This window comes from Seriola lalandi, unplaced genomic scaffold (assembly GCF_002814215.2).
Source record: "Seriola lalandi dorsalis isolate HSWRI2012SDOR001 ecotype SW California unplaced genomic scaffold, Sedor1 jcf7180002054313, whole genome shotgun sequence".
NCBI classification, from domain to species: Eukaryota; Metazoa; Chordata; class Actinopteri; order Carangiformes; family Carangidae; genus Seriola; species Seriola lalandi.
Genome location: NW_019524866.1, coordinates 919,448 through 936,319, shown reverse-complemented (window position 1 = coordinate 936,319; position 16,872 = coordinate 919,448). Strand labels below are relative to the sequence as shown.

The 16,872-nt window shown below is 40.4% G+C and overlaps 1 protein-coding gene across 2 annotated transcripts in view; it reads left to right on the top strand.

Annotated features, from left to right (window-relative positions):
* The window catches only part of pdgfd (platelet derived growth factor d), a 52,310-nt gene that overhangs the window by 7,325 nt on the left and 28,113 nt on the right, over window positions 1-16,872 (top strand). The gene's annotated exons all lie outside the window — the stretch shown is intronic.

Here is a 16,872-nt window from a genome sequence, read left to right as displayed (position 1 = left end):
ACACACACACACACACACACACACACACACACACACACACACACACACACACACACACACACAAAAACACAATTACAGGATCTCCCTTTCAAGGGAATCCCCCAATAAACATTTGTCATTCCACATGAACACACACACTCTGCATTAGCCAAAGCTACCCCACCCCTAAATGTTTGGCAGACAGTCTTTTCCTCCGGTGCACAGAGAGAGAGAAAAAAAAAGGGTGGTGACCACTTGAACAGTCTGACAGGAGTGTGTGTTGTGTGTTCAACATGAAAGTCGCACAAAGAGTGTAATGGTGCCGTGGAAATTGAGTGGAGCTAGGTGTAGGTTCATGTATGTGGTGCTGCTCAGATTGAAGGAGGAGAGGGCAGCAGCAGCAGAGAAGTGAAAGTTTAGAAAGGAGCTTAGAAGAGTTAGAGGGCAGAGAGAAGGAGGAGAGGGAAAAGGTGTGGAGAGAGAGATATGCCAAGTTAAAAGACCAGTCCCGCCACTTTTCTGCCCCGTCAGCTTCAAAAGAGAGATAGCAGGACCAACGACAAGCCAAATGGACAGAGTATAAAAGAGGAGGTGGAAGAAAGCAGAACTAATAGAGGAGTGGAGGGGGGAAAAGATAAGATACATCTAGAGGGGGAGAGCAGGACAGAGTACAGTGCCAAACATCATCAGATCATCTGATCTCATCAAAACTAAAGCAAAAGGAAAAAGGCAAAAATAAAGCTTAATTATGACCCTGTCAACACTCAGGAACTTGGCCACAGATGAAGCCTACGGACAAACCTTGTTTCCCCAGACTGAGCCGGGCAGGTTACGTTCGTGCACACTCAGTGAAGTGGAAATGTAATTAAGCTTCTTCACCTCATGCCCCAAATGTGATTGCTAAAAAGAACAATGAATTCCTCAAGATTATGCAGATATACAGAATTAATTCATTATTTAATCAGGGACGCTGATTATGTGAATTCAGTTAACAGCCACTTCAATTTATTGTCTCTTGTTACATTAAGGCCAATTTAAGGAGTTGTTAAAATGTAAAGAATTGACTGTATAGTAAATACAATTATGTTTTTCCTAATTTAAAATCAAAATGTTAGCCAGTGTTAGCAACAGTTTAACACAGCCTGGCTCCATTTTAAGATTAAGAACAACAAAAACAAGAAACAATCCACCTAACAGCACCTTCCAGGGTTGTACACAGGTCATTTTGAAGTATTCCAGGACAAAACCATGAGAGAAAGAACTGTTAAAAAGTGACAGCTTACAGGACCAATAGATTTAATGACACAGATTTAAAACACTGGAAGACACTTTCATAAGAGACAATATTTCTTAAAGCTCAGACAAGGAAATACTCTAAATGTTGCACTACTGCTCTAACACATATATCACAGTGTAATATAACTGAGTCAGTTTTTCTTTGTGATTACGGCATATCTCCTTACATTATATAGCTTTGTTTTAACTGGCAGCTCTTTCACTTCCTTCTTAATACAAACTTGTGAGTTGTGCAGAATCGTTTATCTCCACTGATGTGTATTGTCTTCCTTTGGCTACATTAACTCAATTTACAAGCCAATAAAGCACTTTTGAAACTCAGCCCAGTTGGGGACACAGTAGAGGAGAATTAGAGAGCAAGCCTGAAAGAAAGAGAAAGGGAGACAGATGTTTAGTCCTTGTAATGTGTAGTCAGTCTTGTGGCTGAGCCATCTGACTGGCACAGTGGATGAAGATAACAGAGGAGCAGGAAAATGAGACAGAGAGAAAAAGGGAGATGGAGGGTGCATGGAAAGAGAGAAGGAATAGGAGAGATGCAAGGAGCAATGAAGAAAGTGATGAGGCCAGTGGATGAAAGAGGAGGGAAGATGAAAGGAGGAACACGAAGAGAACAAAGACGGCAAAGACGAAAATGAGAGTTTTTTCGGGAAGGTGGCAGAGAGCTAGGGAGAGAGAGGAAAAGGGAATTAACGAACAGAACTGTAAAAAAGTGTCAGAATAAACAAGTAGATGGTTATAATTGAAGGGAAGATGAGAGGTTGAGTGGGGTAAAGAAAAGAAGAAGAACTGAAGCGAGAGATGTTGTAGCCTGCCAACACACAAGCTTCACAAAAACAGCTGACGAGCAGGTGAAAGAAAAATCTGGGGAAAGATAGAGTAGAGAGAGATAAAATGAGGCAAACTGAAATAGAGAGTGATGGATATGAAAAGGGACAGAGGAGAGGTGCGAACACGGTGATAGAGAGAGGGAAGGAGTGTGCTGAATAAGCGGTGAAAGTTGAAAAAGAAAGGAAGAGATTGAGGGATAAGAAGAGCATAGAAGGAGAAAAAAGTTTGGAGAGCAGGAGGGAGTTTGTGAACACACGGGGAGGTACACAACACCCACCCAGAAGTGATAGAGACACTGATGAATAAGAATGAAGGATAATAAGGGGAAGAAAATAGACTTTGCAAAAGAGAGTGTGCAGTTTTAAAAGGATGTAGATTAGCTGGGTAGTGAGCTTCTCCCACAGTGAAGGATGGTGTTTGTGTGTTTTGGGGTGGGTGATGGTGTAGAAACTATGTGTGAGTGTTCAAAACTGAAGAAAACAAAAGTGCAGTGATTTCCTCTGGCCTACAGCAGAGGTCTGTATTAAAAAAGGGAAACTAATACAGCTTGTTCACTTTAACTGTTTAAACTGTAAAATTAGATCCAACAGAGCAAATGAATTTGCTTTTCTAAATGTACGTTTCTTCATTTTGCCAGAAAACTATTCAGCTGTAAAAGAGACTTTCAGTTCAAATATGGATTTTCTATCCAACAGTCAAGTTTATATGCACGGTAGATATTTATTCAAAAACATGAGTCCTGGATCCAACTACAAAACATACTGATGGGTGACAAATTAAAGCAAAAAGGTACTTTGTGTCTTTGCAAGGTATTGGACCAACACAAGCTCCCAGAACAGCCTCTATTAAAATACCATATTACACTTCATATTTACACAAGTAACTCTGGTGTTTGACAGTGCCACTGTAGTTGCATCTGGTTTGTTAATTACATTGATATCCCCTCAGGCAAGGTGTTGCATTTAAACAGGCTTTCCGAGAGGACTGTGAGGGGAATTAAAAGGATCTCAGTGCAGCTTGTTGTGCAGTTATTTGGATTTCAGTTAGATAATAAGAGAAAGCCAGCTGATCTGTATCAAGCTGTTGCCAAAGTATGTACATATAAAAGCAGAGAATACAGTTAACAGCCACAGGTTGGCAGACAACAAACCATACTCTTTTTCCAACCTTAATTCTGGGCACATTGATGTTAACTTTGATCCGTTATCGCAGGTTTCTGTCCCTTATGAGGCTCTAAAGGCTTCAATCGGTGATGTTTGTTTGTTGATCTGCCCGCTAAAATCTGTATCTATTCAGCACGAGCCTAATCGGCCCGATGAGAGCTGCTGCTTTAAAACTCCTCACGTCCACGGACAAGGTCTTCAGCAAACCAAAGTTAGAGTAACTAGACTCTGTTTGCATCACAGAAATGAAGTCAAGCAGTGCTGAAACAATTAGTTGATCAATCGATTAGTTGGCCAACAGAAAATTCTGATAATTCATTTATAAGTTATGTTATCTATTGAGCAAAAATTAGTCCGGCTTCCCAAATGTGAGGAGTTGCCGCATTTCTCTGTAAACATAATACCGAGTACAAGTAGGACATTTTTTTTGATGTCATCCCTGCTGCTGCATTGCTCATCTGAAAACTCTGCCGCAACTGCTGCATTAACTTGGCACCGTTAATGTTCATAAAGCATTTTATAAGCCCTAGCTGTAACAATGCATCCTCATGTTTGGCTCTGAGTCTAGGTTACCCTGGGAGGGAAACTTATTGTCAGTCCCTAGTCTCTGCAGTGGTGAGCTTTGTGCATCCTTCAGGGGTGTGACGAGGTCTGAGCCTCAAGGCCAAAAATCAACTCTATGCATATTATCTAGTTATATAATAATCTCTGTTGTCTGACTGAACCAAAGTCATCATACTCAAGTGTAATTCTTTCAGACAGCACCTTGTAATGGACACTTGTAGTCTTCCAAAATCCAATCTCTCATTCATAATCCAGTCTGCCAAAGACAAGGAACTGGCAACTTGACATAGCAAACCGGTCAGTCAGCAGAACAACACAAAAATGCTACTCTGAATTTTGAGAGGCCCGCACACCACAACAGCTGCAGAATTTAGCAATCAAGATATTCGTTATGTGTGAAGGAATATTTGTAGGTCCCATCTGAGAATGAAACCTCCGATAAAAACAGTGGTGCAGGAGCTGAAAAGTAGAGGTTGGGATTTTCTTCTCAAGAGAAAGACACCAAGGAATCACATGTTTCAAATGTTGTCAGTACCTGCTGACAAAAGTTAAAAGTACAAGGTACTGATATGGGCAAAAAAAGGTATGATGCCAGTGGGTTTCTGTTACCAGGGCTAAGTGAGGGTGAGAACATGACAAATGTCAGAAGTGACACTGCAGAAAGATGAGAGCAGGAGCCACTCTCACCCCGGGAGATTTGCCCCAGCTGAAGGAAAGAGATAAACACTGTGTATTTATGTTATGTGTTTTATATATGTGTGCGTGTGTGTGTGTGAGAGAGAGCAAGAGAGTTTGACAAATCCTCTAGTGCTCTTTGAGAGCTATGTCTTTGTTACTCTGACAATGGCGTACTGACACAAATGAAAAAGATTCTTTTTTTTCCTCCTCTGTCAAACACTTTTATCTTTCCTTCTCCAACTGTCAGCGTTTCTCCCCATATTCCCCTCCACTCTCTCTGATTCTCCATTTGTGTATCTCAGCATTTCTCCCGCTGTCTCGCTCCCTCTCCATCCGTCTCCTCTTGTCTTCATTAGCTTCCCCTTTCCTGTTTTCATTTCATCATTAACTCTCTGAATTTTGGTATCTGAGCAGCAGAGAGTCAGGAAGGCAGAGAGAGAGAGAGAGAGAGAGAGAGACAGAGAGAGAGAGAGATAGAGAGAGAGCTGCAATTGTAGAAGAAGAAGTAGAGAATACAAACACAGAGGAGAGAGGGAGAAATGGGGATAGGGGGCATGGAGAGGAGCACAGAAGAGAAGGGATGAGGCATGTTCGAGGGATATCAGAGGAGAAAAAATGAGCAAGAGGCAGACAGAAAAGTTAACAGGCAGAAACAGAAGCAAACGAGAGAAAGAAAATAAAAGGAGGGGGGTGGGGTGGGGGGGGGTGGCAGGAGGATGGTGTTATGTGCTACTGTGGAGCCTTCAGCAGGATAAGTGATCCCAGTGGTAGATAGAAGGTCAGATACACACTGACAGTCAGACCACTGCTTAACCTTGCACTCCGACCACACACAGACACATACACACACACACATGCATGCACGCACACACACACACACACACACACACACACACACACACACACACACACACACACACACACACAGGCAATGCTGCACTTGGGCACACGCTTGCATACACAAATGCACACTTACAAACACACACACACACACACACACACACACACACACACACACACAGCTGATGTAAGGCAGACAGACTGAAAGCAGGATGGCTGTCAAAACATCAGCATCTGCTCAGCATCACACACAGCGCTCAGAGCAAACATGCACACAAACATGCATCTAGCAAACAGCGTCCAAGCAGCCCTTAGAGGGATCAAGACTGATATTTGATAAACTTGTGCTACCCCAGCTGGGGCTTAGCTAACACACACACACACTCAGAGACTCAGACACACACACACACACACACACACACACACACACACACACACACACACACACACACACACAGAGCACAGAAACAGGAAATTTCACACAGTTTTTCATAAAGTCATGGAGATATAAAGCAAAACGAATGTGTGCTTATGTTGTTACTTTGGCTGTTTATTACATTGTGACAGTATATACTGCATGTGGCCTTAGATGTGTGTTTGACTCTGTGCACATAATTGCGTGAATATCAATGTGTATGAGTGCGATGCAGGGCTAATTGATTGTCTTCGTCAGCCCTGCTGTTCAGACTGCAGCAGCTGTCAGCAGGAGCCAACTGCTACTCTAACAAGCCTTACAAACACACACACACACACGTACGCAGACACTTCCATACTCTCTCACAAGCACACACACACGTTATCACTTTAGCCCTTAATTTAGAAACAGAATGAACGTAAAAGTACACACATGCAGACATAGAAGCAGCTCAAGAGATCCATGTAATGCGTGTGGTGTGACCGTGTCTAAGCCAGCATTCTTGACATTTGCCAGTTTGAATGACAGACGTTAGACATATCTGAAGAAACCCTTGGCAATTCTTGATACATGACAAGTATAACAAAGCAGCGCCCTTCAAACAAACCTTAAGCCAGACTTATACAAAACAGAAATTCACTCTCCGACTCACAGGAACAGTGAGCGAAGGGAGTGTCTCACATTCCTAATGGTACAGATTCACTATTAAACAAAGAGATTACATGGAAGATAATGCACAGGCCAAGTAACACTCTGCATCAAGCCACACATCCTGTACAGACACACACTCACACAGGGAGGATATTGCTGATGAAGTATTGGTAAATACACTCCATCACAGTGTAGGAGGTTACACCAGGACTAGCCCCTCTCATCCCTCATCCTTTGCTTCTCTCAGTCCTGCCCCTCCCTCAAGCCCACCTCACAATCTGTCGTTACAACTTGAGCCGGCTTCCCACACCCACCTGCTTCTCTCCTCTCTTTACACTCTCTCCCCGTCTTGCAGACATGGATTTCAGTCTTATCTATCACTCCCTCCCTTTTTGTCTTCCCCTCTCACATTTTTCAAGGAATCCTGTTTTTCATCCCCCTCATTTTGTCCTTTGACTCCTCCTCCATCCTTCCGTCTCTGCAACACTGTCGTCGTGTATGACTCAGTTTGAGTGCGTTCTAAAAGAAAGTGTGTACATGTGACTGAGTGAGAATTTGTGTATTATCCCTGTGAATAAATTTACATATGTCTGCATGTGGAACCAGTACATATATTAACATTTGGATAAAAAGGTGGCAAGATACTTTATATTTACTAATTTAGTTTCCTCTATTAATGTTGCATTATTTTGTTTATTTAGGCTGTGTAGTAGAGCAGGCACATGTAAGTGAAATCACTGATATAAAGTAGGAACTATTGCACCTAATTGGCTATATTGCATTGTTGTTAGGGCAAATGTGAAATCTATGAAACATGCTTTATTGTGCATTGATAATGCATTTTCATCCTCATCTCTTGCACAGAGAGCTTGATGCCCCCCCCCTCCCCTCTCCCCCTCTCTTCTTTCTGTGTCTGTATACGTGCATGTGTGGTCTCCATATGTGCATGTGTCTATATTTTGGTTTTTGGCGCTTGTGTGTGCCGCCTCTGCATTTGTGTGTCACGGCTGCCAGAGCCGCTCAGCTGCAATGTCTCCACTGACCTGTCCTCAGTGCTGACTCAGCGAATGTGTTGGTCCCCCTCTGCATTTTTCAGCAAGCTTAGCCAAGGTGTTAAACAGGAGCACATCACAGCAGAGGACGGGAGCAGGCTAAGTGGACCGGCCCAAGACAAGGAGAATTTAGAGATGTTAGCTTAGTGCGATACACAGATTATCTTGTAGAAATGAGCCCAAAGCTGTGTCCCATTCCCATTCACACACATTTCAACTTGGATTTGGGGATGTAGTGTGTTGAAACTGACAAAAATGTTAATATGCATAGTAAATTTGCTTGATTTGTCAGAAGCATTGGTGAACAATATTGTCCAACTATGCGACAGATAAGAAATAAGATTTCACAATTAAAACGTTAATTAAAGATGCTCCAAGTATATGATGGACTATGAAAATACTAGTATTCTTTGGAAAACATAGCAGTAATGTAATTTGTGGCTTAAAAGTGCAAACCACTGGCACGGTCCTTTAATTGCAGTTTAGAAATGTGTGAAAATTGCAAGTGTGTGCAGATCGAAAAGGGAAGGTATTTTCTGAGATCCAGCAAAAAACATTTTTGTGCTCTTCTTTTCTACTGCAGACGTTAATAACATAATTAAGTAATTCCACAAGTTGTTTACAAGATACAACATCTTTGAAATATAGCTGAGTAAATATTCACAGTCAATGTCCTGAAAAGAAAAATGAACACTATCTGTTCAACTTTTTAACCACAGATTTTCTGCCCTAGTTGGCAGAGTGTAGCTCATCCCTCTTCTTTGTACGCATTAGGCTAATTTGTCCCCATCAACAGGTATTGAGTCATAGATGCCTGAGAGGCACTTGCAAAAGCTAAGTGGATGCTAATGCTAATCAAAGGCCCAAAAGGACCATTGAGACTTGCCGGTGAAGATGTAAGGACCAGCTAAAAAGCTCCAGTAACAAAAAAAAAAAAAAAAAAAAAAAAAAATTCAAATGCATTGTGAGTCACAGCTTTTCACTGATGCCTCCTCTTTGTTTTTGCCTTTGAAGATAGATGGCAAAAGCGAGATAATGATGATTTTGCACAAATTGGCACACATCACAAACAAAGCAACTGACATACTTACACCAACATGCACACAACTTCAAACATGCACACAAAGCAGTTAGTATCTTTGCTTATTTATGAGTCTAACTTAGACATGCTCTTTGGTGTAGCCTATACAGTGTTTGATGTGTTGAGGTATCTTGGGGCTTTGTGGACTTTCCTTGTTCTTTTCACAGTACAGTAGCTGCAGCAGTGTTTCCCTATCTGTCTCTCTATTGCCACCACCCTCTCTTTCTTTATCCGTTCTGGCTTGACATTTATTCTCTCTCCCCGTTTCCATTTCAGTCTCCTCTTCTTCTCAACCCTGTCCTTTTCTACTTCACTCAATCACTGTCTCTTCCTCTTTCTCCCTCATCCATCCCAGTGTCCTTCATCTCTGCTCTGTCTCATTCTTGATTCTCAACCTTTCCTCACCTTCATTTTGTCCCCTGTGTCCACACCAAGTTGTGTGTAGTCTTTTTGAGGAGAATGAGTGAGCTCAGTAAACAGTGTTTTGGTCATGTCTGTGAATGTTTGTCTAACCTCCTCTGTCTGTGTCACAGCACATGCCATTGTGTTGGCTTCAAAGGAACTCACATGCACGCACGCACGCACGCATATACCCAATCGCCCTCACGCAAAATCTTCCAAACCCTTAAACTTTGGTATGTGCTCACAGAGCGCACACATATGCTTTTTCAACCTTTCATATGCTGTCGCACTTACACTGAAAACATCCACCCACACAAACACACATCGAGAGTGTAACCTCTCCTATGAGTGGAGAACAGATTGTGTTTTGGATTGTACCCAAACTGTCCCCAGGCAGGGTTTACAGGAACAACTGCTAGGTCATGATGAACTTTTATTATGCCTCCACACCAGTGAAAGCCTTGGCTGGGGACATTATGTTTTCAGGTTTTCTGTCCATCCATCCCATACTCATGAACGTGATACAGAATCTCAGGAACGCCTTGAGGGAATTTCAATTAATTCAAGAATTCATACACCAATGATGACAAATTCCTTCAAAGTCTTCACTACATATAGTATATGAGTCTGGACAGATATGGATGTAAACTGCAACTTGACTGGTTGTTTGAATTCAAATTTTTTACTGTGCTGAAGATGAGGAGAGATCCAAAAGCAAACAAAAGTGAGAGAATGTGAGAATTGGGTGAATGGATGTCTGCCTGATATGTACTGTAGGTTTAATACAAGAGAGAACATGACAAGAGAGAGGACTAAAGAGAGCATATTGCATGTATACAGGACACTGTACACTTGGATCTGTCTGCTTGTGAGTTACTTGCATGTGGGAAGTTAAATGCGTGAAGCTGTTTGTGGAGGATTTCAGTCAGTGTGTGAGTCATCAATATATAGTGCTGCTGCTGAAGTCAATGAGACACCAGTATTTTCCAGAAACATTGAAATAGAAAGTTCTATGTGGTAATGTTACCAGGCAACCAATATGTTTCTAAGCAGATGTTTCAAGTCAAATCTTAATATATTAGACAGTTACAGTAGAGAGTAGCAAGAGAGCAGCTACTGACTGGAGCCTGTCACAGCCCTGTATAGTCTGCAAAGGTTTCAACAAGCACACACAGCAGTGCTTATGTACCATCAGCGATTTAAGCCATCAGTCTCTTGACAACATTCAACGCCCATTTGTATGGTTAAGGTTTTATTCCACTTGGAAAGGGGAAGCTAGTTAGCCTAGCTTACCATTATTAGCACTGCTTTTTACAAGACGGTACTTTCAGGTCATGTTGCATCTGCATCGGCAACTCCAGCACAGCTCAGTGTTGTGTTGGTTGTGCATTATACAAAGGAATTGGGTCTGACTAACATTCGCTATCTTTCTTCCATGTGCCCATTTGCAGAGATGGCAACTTACCAGACTAATAAAACTCACAATAACAGATAGTCATGTACTTTACACTGTGATTTGAATCACAAAACAGAGGAAGACAGAGCGTCACGTAGTAACACAGGGAGCACTCAAATCACAGACTAAGCTAATGACATCAGCCCATGGATGTATTACATGAACTTCATACCAGAAGTACTCATACTCACTTGAACCTTGGTGTATGAGCCAAATAAGTTTTCTTTCCTTCCGGATTTGTATCCGTGTTGCACAGGCCGCTGCACATGTGCATTAGTGTTTCCCCCTCTGGCCCTGCCCAGAGAGTCCTGCTCAGCCCATAGACTTCACATTGGGATGTTGTTATGCAAAGTCACTTTTCAAGGCTCAGAGAAAGTTTCACAAAATAAAAACTCCATGGATTAAAAATTCATAATAGGAAGAGGAATGACCTTGTTTCCAGTTGGAGGTGTCCTGTCAACAGTTTTGTCTCTTTCATAATGGAGTCTATGGGGAAATGGTTTTTGCATTGCAGGGAATATTCATAGTTGAAATACCATAGGTGGCCAGTGGGACATTTGCCGAAACCAGCTTTCTTAATACATCCATGCATCTGTCCCCCGGCTGGTTAAATGCCTGTGTGTCTTTTAAAATGAAGGACATATTCAGAAATATTTTAATGCCCGACTACACAGACATTACACCAATAAAATTACATTAAATTATTACAGACATTGTCAGTTGGAAGCAAAACTTTCCATTAATTGGAGAACACCAATGTAGAGGGTACTATCACAGCAGGAACATTAATAAAATTAAAAATTAACTGAATTGACTGAATAATTACAATCATAACAACAAACACCAAAAATGTAATCTAGTTTTTTTTTCTTCTTTTTTTTAATAGATAAAATAACTTAATTTCAGTTCAACAACAAAATAAGTTGCTAAAACTTATTTTGTAATTTGATACTCATAGGTGGAATTAATGGATTAAAGGGAATTTTATATATTTAAATTTTATATATTTCTTGTGTTTTTCTTATTTTTTATGCATTTTGAACGGAAATATTTCAGATGGAAGTCCACATTCAGGACACTTCTCTGACCACAACTCTGTGACCATCAAGCTAATGCAGCAACAGTGTTGTGTCCAACTGAAGGGACATAATGCGTATAGTGTGTTCTTTTCTATAATTATATATGTAGGCCTGCTGTTCTCTATAATTCATGGAAATGTACATCCCAGCTGCCTCAGCACGTATGTAGCTCTCAGATGACTGCCTGTGTGGCCTGCCTAATGCACTGGACACCCCCCGCACACCCTTTCCTTAAACATGCATTTTCCCTCTTGATCATCATTTTGTTAGTTAGACTTGAGAATTACCAAAAGGTCTCTCCTGTCTCTCAGTCTTCTCTATATTCAGCCTTCATCTCCATGCCAACGCTTAACTCCAGCATCCCCATTCCCCACAGTTTGACACTGAAACTGCAAAAAACATGCAGTCTCTCTGGATGAAAAATAGAAAGGAAGTTAATTGATTTTAGCAGCAAAGGTGAGGCTGCATCAAAATAATAATGTGACAGAAAAGAGTAAGATTAGATCCAGACAGAGGAAGAGACTGATAGACTAGTAAAGCACTGTTTTTTGACTGTTTTCAATGAACTAACACAGGTTTGACTTTGTCTCTAAACATTAAATATTTTCCAAATGTGAGAGTCTATATCAGGTATCGATTAATGTAAACCAAAACAGAAAAATGATAAGCTTCACTCTTCCGGTCATGATCAGAAAGACAGGGAAACAGAGGTAGAGAAGATGGTGCAGGATGGAGGGAAGAGAGAAAGTGAAGAAAAGAGAGGAGGAGAGATGTGGGGCGAGAGCCGATGCTGACCAAAGCTGACACCCCTCGGCATGCAGCGTTCATCCCCAGGGTGTGTGTGTGTGTTTGTCTTTTTCATGCCTCTATGCTTGTGTGAGCGTGACTGAGAAACAAGGGAGAATATTTAAAGCTGATTTGTCATGAGAGAGTGGCAAAACAGTGGAGCCAGCACTGGCTTTGATACACATACACACACACACACATACACACACACGCACACACACAGGCCTTGAGCTAACATTTAGCCAGATGGAAAAGGCTTTGGTTATTTCTCATGGGTGGAAATACTCTGAGGGTGCAAGTACAGCTTCCCGCATCAACAACCAACACACACTTACATGCACACAGACCCACATATAGTGGCTTACAGATGTGCATATACAAAATACAAACCCACTGTACACACATACACAAACAATGACATAAAAAACACACATATTCGCACACAAACCAACACACAAGTACACACAAGCGCACACAGTTAATGGGCAATGTTTTACACTCTACTGCCAAACACAGATGAATAAACAATTTAGAAGATAACTGAGAATGACAGCAAATGGGTATGTAATAATAATAATAATAATAATAATAATAATAATAATAATAATAATAATAATAATAATGATGATGATAGCAGAGTTTTTAAACAACAGTCTCTTTTTTTAGTCAAATATTTATCTATATTACTGGTAGAGCTACTGCTGGGTTCATTCATGCCAAAGCCGAGTTGGTTCATAAAAGATATACTAGATTACCGTGTCTGAGCTAGTAACTACCTCACAGTATGAATACAGTTGGTCAATGCTGTCCACTGCTGCATACGAACTACAAGGCATCATTCTCACAGCTTTATTAAATACTCTTTCCCTAGATATTTCAGACTTTTTCAGACACCAGTCTATTAAATCAGAACTGGTTTCTTTACTCCCTTGTCTTGTCATTGATACACTCATTCATTCTCTGTGAACTTAAAAGTTTATTATTATACTTATTTGCCTCCCGTTGGAGGATTAGGTAATAAGATTAATACCACTCTCATGTTGGAACAGTAAACAGTAGATATAAAGCTACACCCCACAGTCGGCTATCTTAGCTTAGCGCAAAGACTGGAAATGGGGGAGACAACTAGCCCGGCTGTGTGTGAAATAACAAAACACCTTTACTAATTAACATGATATCTACTTTGTTTATTCTGTTCAAAAACAAAGTGTAAACACAATTTCTTGGCTGCTCTCAGCCACGAAATAGTCCTGTATATCACCCCGTATTGAAACGGAAAATGATTGTTAAACTTTGGTTTTTGTATGGATTAAACAAGATATAACGTGTAGAAATTTCTGTCACCCTGCGCCCATGGTTGAAATTTGTAGATAGATATGACATATGGTATTGGTCTTCTCATCTAACTCTGCCAGGAAGGAAATGAGTATACAGTATTTCCTAAAATGTTGAATCATTAATTTAACAACTACAGTATCTGTTATTATGTAGTTTAACCTAATTTCTTAATCTCAAAGCACATCAAATCCCAATCCATAACATTTTAAAACACCTATTTTAAGATAGAAACAGGGAACGCCACCAAGAACGAGAACAGCGATATCGCAGCTGAAAGTGAATGAATTATGTGTGTCCTGTTAGCTGATGCTGGGGCTTATGAGAATTGATTTTGAGAAGATGAAAGTCAGACAGGATATGTTAGACAGGGAATGGCAGACGTAGGAAATGGGGTTGCCTTGTTATAGGTAATGTCCTGTGGGAGTCTGTCTCTGAGTGAGAATGTACCATATGCAAACTGTCACTCAAGAAAAATAGGGTTTGTTTTGCGCAGAATAGAGTATAAGTATAATATTAGGCGAGTGCACACCTATGATTTCACCAAAAGTGAGTTTTAATTAAAAGAGAAATATGAAGTTTAATATCTCGCCTTCATCATCAGTTCTTTTCTTGTTTTGTTTTTTTTCTCTTTGACTTCAGCACTTTTTCAACAGAGCTACTTCTCAGTCTCTGATGCACGCTGGTTCCTGGGTGATTAGAGTGTGATTGGCACTTGGATCAGAAATAGATCTCAGAGCCATGAAGAACATCACACCCTGGCACTGGAGGTGGCAGAGCCAAGTTTAATTAGTGAGATTTTACCCACATACATCCTGGCAGACATGCATTCATGCAAATACACACATACAGAGGAGAACTTTTTCTTGGAACGCAGCGCATTCACAAACGCACCTTGATCAACCCCCACACACACACTCATCACGTATAATAGAGTCACGCGGCGTCATTGTTGCAGTTGTTCAAGTGTCAGATCAGGAGTTTGAAAGCTTAATTGTCAGTGTCAGACATTGCGTGTATGGGTGTGTATTTAAATCTAGGGGTGTGAGTCAGACTGTCAGTGATATTATCAGCACTATTGACATCGTCTTATTCCCTGAGATTGCAGAACATTAACTTTCTTTCAAGTCTGAAAGAGATAAATGTTATGTGACTGGTTTGGAGTACATGCCCTGTAAAATACAGTAAATATTAACAATTATGATTTTGATCTACAATCTTATGTTGCAGATGTTTGGAAAAAGAATGCAATCATTAAAAAGACTGATAGAACATGATGACTTAAATCAGTATATTTAAAAAGAGCGGACTATTTTGTAGTAGTTGTATTTATCCAAGATAAGAGGGCCTGTGACTGTTTATTCAGTCCTTCACCCATTACTTCCTGCTCGAGCAGATTTATCATCGCACTTCTGCCCACTACTGTAAAAATGCAGCTAATTGCAGCAAGGCTTATTTTGAAGGAGCTACATGTACGTTTTTGTTATTGCAAAAGCCATAGCCAACATTAGCATTAACAGCTGTTTACTTATTAGTCTAGAAGAAATGTTACGAGTTTGGCATCAAACTCTTTCCTTTTGGTTTTGCTTGTATTTCTATCTATCTACTTTGTTTTTCTACTGCAGTTAGCATGCTAACCAGCTAGCCCCGGCCCGGCCCGATTTGTGATACAACTTTGTGATAGTGAGTCACTGTAGCATCCAGTCTAACATGAGAAGATGAAGAAGCGGCACTGATCAGAGCATATTCTAACCTCTTGTCTTGTAAATCAAACTATGACTGAAGCTCCTGGCAAGCGACCACTATCACCACCACCACCCACTCCTGGTGAGAAACAACGTCCATTGGTAGACAAAATTTATAAAGCACCTTTAAAGATGCATGTAGGCTACATAGTCCTTCCGTCTTTGCTAAAGAAATACAAATATAGTTTCAACTATTTCGTAATAAAAGACCTAAAAACCAGCAAGAGGCAGTGTTGAAATTATAACAACCGAGGAAGATTAAATTATTCCCCATAGTCAAAGATACAAAACAGATGCTGGAATATCAGGCAACAGACCAGCAGTTATAATTTAGAGATCAGATGTGGATAAAGAATTTAACTGAACAAAAGAGTTTAACGGTTTTAAAGAGAGATGAAAAGAGAAAGAAGAAGAGAGTTGGAGCGAGAGAGAGACTGTATTTGTTGCCATATTTGAGGACGATCTGGAAAAACTTGTCCTTACATGCATGTTTAAGCCCACTGATAACAGCCAAGTTTATTTGATTTTATTTTGTCCACCCTGCAATGATATAATATGAGCAGTAATATTTGTTATATACAGCATATTGAGTTGACTATGAGACTGAAGTATGATGTTAGAGTGCTGACTTTCAGAGAGTATACACATACAGATCAGATAGTGTGATAAAGTGTAGGCTTTTTAACCCATTACTCCCCTAATTCTAGGGATCTATTATAAATTGCACACATTAAAATAAATATAAATAAAGTCACTATATTTAATATTTCCTTGCAGTCAGTGATTACCTGAAGTGGCCCACAATAAATGTGATTTTTTTTTTTTTAACACTGTTAAAACAAAAAAGTCAGTATAGTCACTGTGCTTCCAGAGCTAATGTCCTAGTGTTTCTGGACTGCAAAGCATATCCCACTGTGCCACCACATATATGTTAGCTTCCTTAGGATCCTGCTCTGCCCTGATTCCATTTTAGCCTTTAACGCAAAACTATAGCCTTACATGCATTTGCAAAGCAGGCCGACGAAATGTAGCTGGCAGTTTCCAACGCTGTCAATTCTCTGGACTGGATCTTTAACAGAAACCCCTTTTCTTATCATTGCCTCATTTGCATGAATTTGCAATGGAGTCACTGACATCACTGCAAGATTTATGGTAAGGTCAATGGTGTGACTGAGGAGCAGCATCCAAAAGAGCCGGGTGGTACTCGAGCATATTTGCATATTTTCTCATTTTAATGTCTTCCTTCGTCTAAATGCTTTCTGTCTCTCACACACTCTTCGTTTGCACACAGAGCAGCTTGGGTGGGCACATAAATGCTAATTCATGTTACAATAAATGCACATTCATACATATACTTAGAGATAGTACACACATATGTTCAAACATGCAAACATACACACACACACACACACAAAATAGAGTAGAAGTAGACTGTTATTGTTTTGCACAATGGATACCGTTTCTTTAGAAAATGTCTTGTCTCTAAAACTAATGTCTACCAGACACAATTTTTGTGTGCCAA